Here is a 9,891-nt window from a genome sequence, read left to right on the forward strand (position 1 = left end):
CAAACACTTTGTATTTTATTGTATCATCAGAGTTATGAAACATGTCAGCTAATGTGTTCTTCAGTGTGTCAATGCACCACCCTGGTGTTCTGTATATACAACTTTATATTATATTCATTTACACACTTAGACATGTGATTAACCTGGACACACCTCCACTCTGAGTCCACATACAGGGAGACTCCGCCCCCTTTTAATCAGTGCTGTTCATTGGGAATAATTCATATCTTTCTTGAACCAAAACAGGAACTCTTTCACTGTCTCAGATGTTGATACAACACTAAATTTAAATAAAAAGCCTTGTTAATGTAGGAACAATCTAAAACTAAAGAATTCTGCACTTGTTTGACTCATTTTATCAGAATTTGTCAGAAAGACATCATGACTGGATGTGAAAGCAGCAGTTACTCTAAAAGTCTATTTTTAAACTCCTTCAGCTTCACTAAACACTCAGTTTCCAGAGGAACCTTCACTTCCTGTTCTTAGATCCATCCAGTGGATGTTCTTCTCATGGGAACCATGTGTGTTTGATGGAGGATTATGTGCTATCCAATGAAAAGCTCTCCCTCTCTCTGACATGTTTCTCTGTTCAAAGAAATCCAGCACAGACAATAACACGTCTTTATTTAAAGGAACAAAGCTTCACTGGACATTTGATATCATTACATTTACATTGATTCAAACTTTATGTCAGAAGGAAGATTTAAGAAGAACATTAGGATTTATCATGGTTACATAGAACATTGTAAGTTCTAAAGAAAGGCTGGACAGGCTAAAGAACAGATTAAAGAACATTTCAGAGTTAGAATAAATCTATGAGCTGTAATCACAGAGTTGATAGAAATGTAAATATGGTGATAAAATGGGAGTGTTTGGACACTTTGGGCTCCCCTTCCCCTGATATTCATTCAGCACACTGCATGATCCATTCACAGGCTTTAGGCAGGGTTTCCCTGTCAGGAACCATTTCATCACATTCACTTCAACTGTAGAAAAACATACTTTATATAAAACACATCACATCTAAAATCAAGAAAATACTATTATGTGATGTATTAGATACTCATTTAAAACTCATTACAAATATGAATCCTTTATAAACACAGAGAAAAGAAACAGATTCAAAGGTACATGATGAAGATGGTCTGTATTAACACAGCATGTATATTCATCTACAAGTTGGGATCTGATTACTACATCTATTAGAATGTTAGTCACATTCTCTACATTCTATAAAAAACTACTAATGATTAATATGTACAGTATACAAACACATGATGAACATCTCAGACTGTCTTTCATATAGAATGTGTGTCCAACTCAAGGCCTGGGGGCCAAATCCGGCCCTTTAGAGCATCTATTTCAGCCTGCAGGAGAAAGTAAAAATGACAGAAAACATGAATAACTGCGTAAATTATAAACTAATTCAGTTGTAGATATCTCAAGTCCTCTAAAAAACGAATAATTTTAAAATAACTCCACAATATTGATGCTGACATCACATGATAGGAGTTATTTTTAAACTCCAATTGTTACAGGAACTCTCAATTTTTGAAAGTTACGCAATTTTTCCTAAATTATTCTACAACATTTTGGAAAATTAAAGCAAAGTTGCTCATAAACTAAGGCTGGTTTTTCTATAAGCTGAAGCCCTTTGGACCTCAAACTGGTTCATATTTGAACCCTCAACTAAAATGAGTTTGACAGCCCTGATATAGAATCTGTCATTAGTGTATTATAATAATAATAATAATAATGTGAATCATTCTTCATATCCATCATGTATGAATACAGAAGCTATAGAATGTATATCCTGTATAGAAAGTGAACAAAGGGAAACTTCTTCCTGCTTCCTTTCCAACTGATCATTGTATTGATCTTTTCTTTCAGACCACACCTTCAAAGATCAACAACTTCCTGAACTGTTGGTGTCCATTTTCCAGCTGACAGCAGGTTTATGTTGGAATCCTGTGCAGCCTGATCTCTGGGTTCTTCAGTCCAACACTGGAACCAGAAGGTGTCGTCACCATCCGTGTGTCGCTGGGATCTGAAGATGATTCCTGCTCCATGTCTCCATCCACACAGAGATGTGAGTGGAGAACAGATGAAGTGCTGAAGGTCTTCCCACACTCATCACATCTGAAAACATTCTTCTCATGAACTCGTTGGTGGTGATTAAGGTGAGATTTCCTCTTGTAAGATTTTCCACATGTGTCACATTTATGAGGTCTTTCTGATGAGTGGCTGCTTTGGTGACATTTTAAATCTCTATATCTTGTAAAAACTTTGTCACACTGGTCACAGGGACACACTTCATGTCCAGTGTGAGATCTCAGGTGGATGATGAGGGAATGTTTCTGTTTATATATTTTCCCACAGTGGTCACAGTGATACAACTCTGTTCTGGAGTGAGTCTGCATGTGCAGAGTTAAAGATGATCTTCGTGTGAAAGTCTTTCCACACTGTTCACATCTGTGAGCTTTGATTCCACGATGAATGAGGAGATGTAGACTGAGGTTTTCAGATCGACTAAAAGTCTTTCCACATTCATCACATTCAAACTTTTTAACTCCAGTATGAACGACTTTGTGACTAATTAAGGTAGAATTCTGGGTAAAAGCTTTTCCACACTGGTCACAGTTAAATGGCTTTTCTCCAGAATGGATTCTTTGATGTTCAGTGAGGTGTGATTTACAGCTAAAGTCCTTCCCACACTGGTCACATGTATGTTTAGCTTTAACTCCAGCTTGGCTCTGCTGTTGAACTCTTTGCTTTGAAGTTTTTCTCTTAGATTTGTTTCTTCGTTGTGGCTGAGCTTCATGGTCCTGAGAACGTTGAGGTGTCACTTTGTTCTGGCTTCCAGAGTCCTGTAGAACAGTTAGAGATTAAACACAGAGAAGGAACCAAACAAACATTTGTGAATCAGTTGTTAAACCTCCAGCCTTAAACCAGCTCAATGTGGAAAAATGGGCATTAGCTCGTTCCCCCACCCCACATAGTGAAGCGAATTTAATATGAGACAAATGTCCTATTGTAACACACTTTTCATAGGGCGTTTCACTGACAGGGTTCAAAGTCACTGCAGATCATCTAGAGAAGTGGGACACCAAAAGAGATCCATGGATTTTTGTTAACTTTTACAGTGTTTGTTGGGCAGAGCCGTGAATCTTGGCATAATTTTTTTCCCCTTTTTTTTCTGAATACACATAATGGCTCCAAAAAACATACATTACAGAAAAATACACCAAACAAAATAAAATAGATTTGTGAAAAAAAAAACACGTCTCATAAAATTAAACAAGGGAAATCACACATGCTTTAAATAAATGATCTTTTTATGAATGTTGAAAGTGAGAAACTTCCTTTACTTCTTTTATCAATTAATTAATCTAAATCTAATTTTAAATCATATTTGATTTGCAGAATACCATACCAGATACTTGTTAAGCTTATTTTATACAATGCTTGTCCAGCTTGAAAGAACATGGATGGAGAACAAGTAAGACGTGAGATCACCTCAGCTTTTAAAAGTTTATTCAGTTTTGTTGTAGGTTTTGTATCAGGTTTAAAACCTTAAAGAAAAGGATGAAAAAGAGAGAAAGGAAGGATGAGTTCTAATCAAATGTTTTTAAAAGAATGAACCACCTGAGCTTTTCCTATTTTAAACATTTTATTTATTAAATAAATTTTCTGCTATTTAATATTTAATGTTTTTAAATCAACCTACAATGTTTAACTATTTCTATTTGTAAAATTAAATCATGTGCTTTGCTGTACAAATTTTATCCATTTTAATTAAAGTCTAACTTTTTAACAATATATTTTACCCATAAAGTTATTTATTAATTTTAGTATTTATGTAAACTTATTTATCTGAAACTCTTAACCAATATTTATTATTCTTAACATATCTGTGATTTTATTCTTCATTGTTTTAACCTAAATTACACTATGAAATCACTATATACATATTATATCAATTGGATCAAATAGTACCTTAATGTATTTTGACTAAGATGTCACTAAACAAACAAACTGGTAAAGCCAAACCCTTTGGCTGTAGAGTTAACTTACATTTGGGTCAAAATACATATAAACATGGAATCAGCCTGTGTACTTTAACATGACCTATATTCTAACTTAAATACGTGCGTTTAGGAGCTTAAAATAAACATAATAATTCAATAAATCTGAAGACACTCACTAACAACATCTCTGAGCTCCTCCACTACATTATCTGAGAGTCCAAACACACAGGTGTGATAGATTTTCAGTCAAAGTAGTTGAAGGAGGAGCTTAGACCTAATACTTATGTTGGGTCTCCATCTAGTGTCTAATTGTAGAACTACATCTACACCTGACCTCAGGTGAACGCAACGGAAATTCACAGAATTGGGTTTAAACACCGTCACTGTGAGGGAAAGAACATTTTTTATGCAGAAATGTCCTTCCAACTCTCTTTGTAGTCGTTTCAAACACCACCTAAACACCGTCTAACCTGGTAAAAAACTACACAAATCATCACTGACTCCTACATCAGAGACACCAGTGTCTGTTTAACTTTAACATGTCTGTGAAGCTCTGTCTGTTTCTCATAGCGCTGCTGTGCTCCGTGAAAACATGACTCAGCTTTAATCAGCTTCACTTGATCAGAGCTACAGAACATCTGGATAAAGTTGTTCTGTTGTAGACCATCAATACCAGAGATTGTAGAGTATGAAACATCATAGATTATTGATAACTTCTGATACTGTAAAATATTCTAGCCTCTAGTGGTGAAAAAACACTTCTTACATGTGATGTTTGCACATTTAGCTTTGTTTAATCATTACGTTCTGGAATGATGTCATCAGGATCATTTAAATGAGGTTAATTTAAATTAAGTTGATCAAAACTTAATCAATAAACCTGATCAGATTCAGTAAATCATTGATCCCTGAGGGTAAATATAGTGACATTAATGCTGTTCTCATACATCTTTATATGACATGAATAATTAAAAAGGAGCAGTCAGAATAATCCATGTCACTACAACTTATATCTACCTTTTAATTGTATTTTAAATTACATTTTTATTTTTGACATACATTTTTGTTCAATTATAGTTTCCTTTTTTATTAGTTTTTATTTTGTTTTCTCACAGTACAACTTATATCTTCTTTTTAATTGTATCTACTTTATTTTTCATTCATTCATTCATTCATTCATTTGAGCAGCATATTACAAACTTATTTTACATAACAAAATTAAAATAATTGTGCTCAAAAGGAATTAAGGTTTTTTTTAATTTATTAGTATTTTGTTTCCTTACAGGAGTTAAAAACTAATATTTTCTGAAATAATTCATTAATATTTCTAAAAAAAAAACGGAATTTTAAAAAATTGATGTGGAAAACAGAATTTGGAAAAAGAAATGCTTTTAAATGTATGAAATCTTTTTAAAAATTGTAAATCAAATCGAAATATCTGTCAGAAAAATCGCAATTTGGCTTTTTGTGAAAATGGTGCAGCCCTAATTAAAACACAAAATGCATTGAAGCTGTGATTCCACCGTTTAATTCTATCAGAGTAATGATGTTTATAACGTGGACCAAGTACAGTTGTGATGTATTAAAGGTCTGTGTTAATGGAGGGCTACATGTAACTACAGTGTCTAAGTGACACACACACATAAAACACACTTACTGCTCCATCAACTCTGTAGTGCTCACATGTATTAAATACAGACGCTCCACGAGTCCACAGACAAGTTGGTCTGTTTCTAGACAAGCGTGCACTGACTGCGTCGTTTACTCACGTCTTTATAACATCATGTTTGGTCAGATTTTTAGTGCATCACTAATTAATAATGTAATTATTACCAATAAATTATTCAACGGTCACTCTATTAACCTGAAAACCATAAACTACCTTTATCAGGTCTGTCTCTAGTTACATTAAATTCTAGGATAGATCTGCATAATGATAATAACCATCTTACTAGCACAAGCTAAAAATCTTTTCATAAATGATCTTTTTATGAATATAGAAAATGAGATGTTTCCTGTACTTGTTTTATAAATTAATTAATATAAATCAAATGTTTAATCGTATTTAATTTGCAGAATACCATACGATATACTGGGTTCAAAACATCAACACGATCATTTTTAAATGAAAAAAAGTTATATTTTTAGTTGATTATTATCATATTTTAGTGTTTTTCTATATATATATTTGGTGTAGTAGAGGTGTGTGTAGATGTGACCTAATAAAGACTGTCAGTTATTTTCATGCTACGAGAGTAATTTTTTTTTAAAAAAAAGTTCTTGCTGATTAATGACAGTATTTAAGGTTATTTAATCAATAAAAACCATCAGAAAATCAGAGTGTTTTATTATTAATATCTTTGCTGTAGTGGATAGAGAGAGATATAATACAGACTGTTGGTTGTTTTCAGCCTATTACAGTAACTGTTAAAGAAGTCATTTTTAAGTTATTCTATTTTTTAATGATTATTTACAAATAAAAATGATTTAAAAACCATTAAACAGTATTTTATTACCATCTCATCTGTAGTAGTTAGAGAGGGACTTAATACTGATGATCTGCTGTTTTCATGTAGTTGAATGATATTTGAATAAGTTAATGATAAATAATAATGATTATGTCAACGACAATTCTTCAAACCACAGAAAAATATGTTTTGTTAATATATTTGGTGTAGTAGATGGAGACCTACTACAGACTGTCAGTTGTTTAGAGCAGTAATTCTCAACTGGTGGGTCAGGGTTTCCTCCAGTGCTCTATAGACCTGGGGGCTTTTCTTGCACCCCCCTCCCCTCACTTGTGTATTTATTTTAAATGTGTTTTTTTCATGGTTCAATCATTTTTTTCATACTGTGGATGGAGCTGAACATTGTTTTTTCATGAGGAGTTGGTTCATCTACCTTCTATATATCTGTGCTCAGAGCTGTATGCACGTTACGGACGTGATTAGCAGAGATATATCATCAAGAACTTTCCCACTGGTAAGAATAGTGTTGTCAAAAAACTAAATAAAGTGTCAATACCAAAAAGTTAGTATCGGATACTATACTTTCTCGCAAAGGTATCGATACTAACAGCACCATGTCCATCTCTTAATATATCTATGGTTCATCTCTAGTTTTTTCCCCCTCACCTGTTTCAATTGACAACTTCATTCGCTGCTGCAGACATAAACAGACACACGTGAAGCCCCTCCCCTCAGCTGCAGCTGAACACCAATAGGGAACTATAAATCACGGAATCGACCAATGAAAACGGTTAAACGTGAAAATGGACAGAATCAACATGAAACGCTGTCACCGTGAGGCAAGGAATGTTTTTTTATGGGGAAATGTTCTGGGGAGCACTGATAATGTGTGTACTAGACCATCAATACCAGGGATTGTAGAGTCTGAAACATCGTAGATTAATGATAACTTCTGATACTGTCAAATATTCTGACCCCTAGTGGTGAAATAACTGATGCATCCTTGCCTCCATTTGTTTTTGTGTAATCATTATGATCTAGAATGATGTCATCAGGACCATTTAAATTAAGTTTTGATAAACTTAATTTAAATAAACCTAAACAATAAACCTGATCAGATTCAGTAAACCATTGATCCCTGAGGGTAAATATGATGACTGTGACATTAATGTTGTTCTCATACATTTTTATATGACATAAATAATTAAAAATGAGCAGTCAGAATAATCACTGTCACTACAATTTATATCTACCTTTTAATTGTATTTTACTTTATTTTTGACATACGTTTTTGTTTAATTTTGTTTTTTTATTCATTAGTATTTATTTTGTATTATAAATCTTTTTTTCCGGAAAAAAATAAATAAAATACCGGAGCTTGTTTGGGCAGGTGGGACGGCTCGTAGTGGACGCCAGAAAAATTCCCTTATTTTAAAATCCAAAACTTGACAGGTATGAACAGAGTCGCTTAATGATGACGTAATGCCATGTGTGTCGTAAATGAACGAGATGACTAGTTTCTCTGTGTGAACCGAGTTGAGCTGGTGATCACGTCCGTTGTACCGTACCAGAAAAGGGACAGGGAGGGGGGATTCCTGCTGTGAGCTTGGAACAGCCTGAGCTGGCAGTATGAGTACACCCATAATGGTGTCTTTCACTGGTTCTACATTCACTGGTTTTGTTCCACTCATTTCTCACCTTTTCTGAGGAGTCCATGTTTGCTGTCACGGCTGAGTGGTTCCACAATCCTCCATTCACCTGTAACATCAGCATGGAATCAGCTCCACCTGAAGGATGGAAGAGACAGAATGAACATGAAGGATCTAGAAATATTCATCCATCCTTTGCAGTGTCATCACTTTGAAATTGACTAAAACTATCAGTTTGTTCAGAGATCACATGATGTGGAGGAAAATGAAGGTCTTCAGTGGAAACAGTTTAACTTTACCGATTCTGCAACGTTGAGGAAAAAAAGAAAAAGAAAAAAACTGACCTATTAATTAGAAAAGCTGGAGCGGAGTATGGAATGAACTGATTAGATCAGAGTGTTTATATCACACATTTTAGATACAGGCCTATATAATGTGATAATAGTTTTTTGCTAATATTGGACTAGTATCAGATATCTATATCAGAATGGAACATCCCTACTTTAAACTATTGTAGATGAAATGTCACATGTCATGTAGGTAATGTAGGGCATTAATCTACTGCCACATGACAAGTTAAGATCTAAACCCAACCATATAACACTGATGGAAAAGGTTCATCATTCATTTATTGGTCGCGATGGGGCGGGGCTAACACCGGAGCTACAGTCTATTTCCAACCAGGAAATAGTGGCAGGGACGTATGTTTATTTCAAAATAAAGGTGTATCTTAAAGATGACGATGTTCATCCATGTCTTCATTGTGCATCAATGTAAATGGATCGTTAATTAATTAATTGATGTGGATCAATGTATTGTTACACCACTATGTAAAAGCTGTTAAAAAAGGTTTCAGCCCAAACTGACACCGCGCCAGGGAGAAATTCGGGGGGCAGAGCGTACTTATGCCCTGTTTAAGTGATTAATAATTCTGTAATGCTGACATGCTGACTAGTAAATGGTGTGATTTGGCAGATAAAAAAACCTTTGGATGTTCTGTGTATGGACCACAGACATATGACACAGACAAGGCACCGCAAGGGTTAAAATGTGAACTACAGATGGTTCTAAGATCTCTGTGATTTGGGAGATCGTCGTCATGTTCTAATCCTTAATGATCTAATATCATCAGATCACACACCAAAACTGAAATGACTTAAATCAATTCAAAGCACAGGAAGGGCTGTGTAAATAAAGTGGTAACAGACACATTGTAAACTCAACACATTCTCATTCCTTTGAGTCTCACAAAGGTTTTGTTCTAATGTTCCAGTGACTACACAACAAATATAACTGTATAATAAGAGACAACCATAAACATAAATAAATAATTGTAAATAAAAGCAAACATCCAGAAATTAAAAGAATTCTGAATTGTCTTAAAGTGTAATAAGTCAGGTCTTTGGTAAATGTAAGAAAATACTTTTAAATTCCTGTGAACAGTAAAGTTGAAGAAAACTTCATTTTTCACCTTTTTTTTCATTGCTCATCCTCATCATTTGCTGCTGGAGCACAGGGAACAACTATAGTTGGGTCATGAAGGCATCATGTTTATATGCAGCTTTCTCTGCCAATGTGAGTTTTGTTTACATGTGTTCTGAGTGTTGATTGGCTGGAAGGCTGGGGAATGGGCGGGGCATAAGCGAAAAAAGAGTCAGTGTCTTACATTCCGTTCCCACAGGGAAGTGTGAGTGAATGACGGTGTTAGACGTTCTTTGTGTGTTTGATTGTTTATCATTAGCATCA

The 9,891-nt window shown here is 34.5% G+C and overlaps 1 long non-coding RNA gene across 1 annotated transcript; it reads right to left on the reverse strand.

Annotated features, from left to right (window-relative positions):
• Nucleotides 1–2,192: 2,192 nt before the first annotated feature.
• LOC114459483 (uncharacterized) lies at nucleotides 2,193–8,255 on the reverse strand. The gene is made up of 3 exons (XR_003673368.1): nucleotides 8,195–8,255; nucleotides 7,163–7,255; nucleotides 2,193–2,867 (listed from the first exon to the last, which is right to left on the reverse strand). It is a non-coding gene; the product is annotated as an uncharacterized LOC114459483 (long non-coding RNA).
• Nucleotides 8,256–9,891: the final 1,636 nt, after the last annotated feature.

This window comes from Gouania willdenowi, unplaced genomic scaffold (genome assembly GCF_900634775.1).
Source record: "Gouania willdenowi unplaced genomic scaffold, fGouWil2.1 scaffold_316_arrow_ctg1, whole genome shotgun sequence".
Classification (NCBI taxonomy): domain Eukaryota; kingdom Metazoa; phylum Chordata; class Actinopteri; order Blenniiformes; family Gobiesocidae; genus Gouania; species Gouania willdenowi.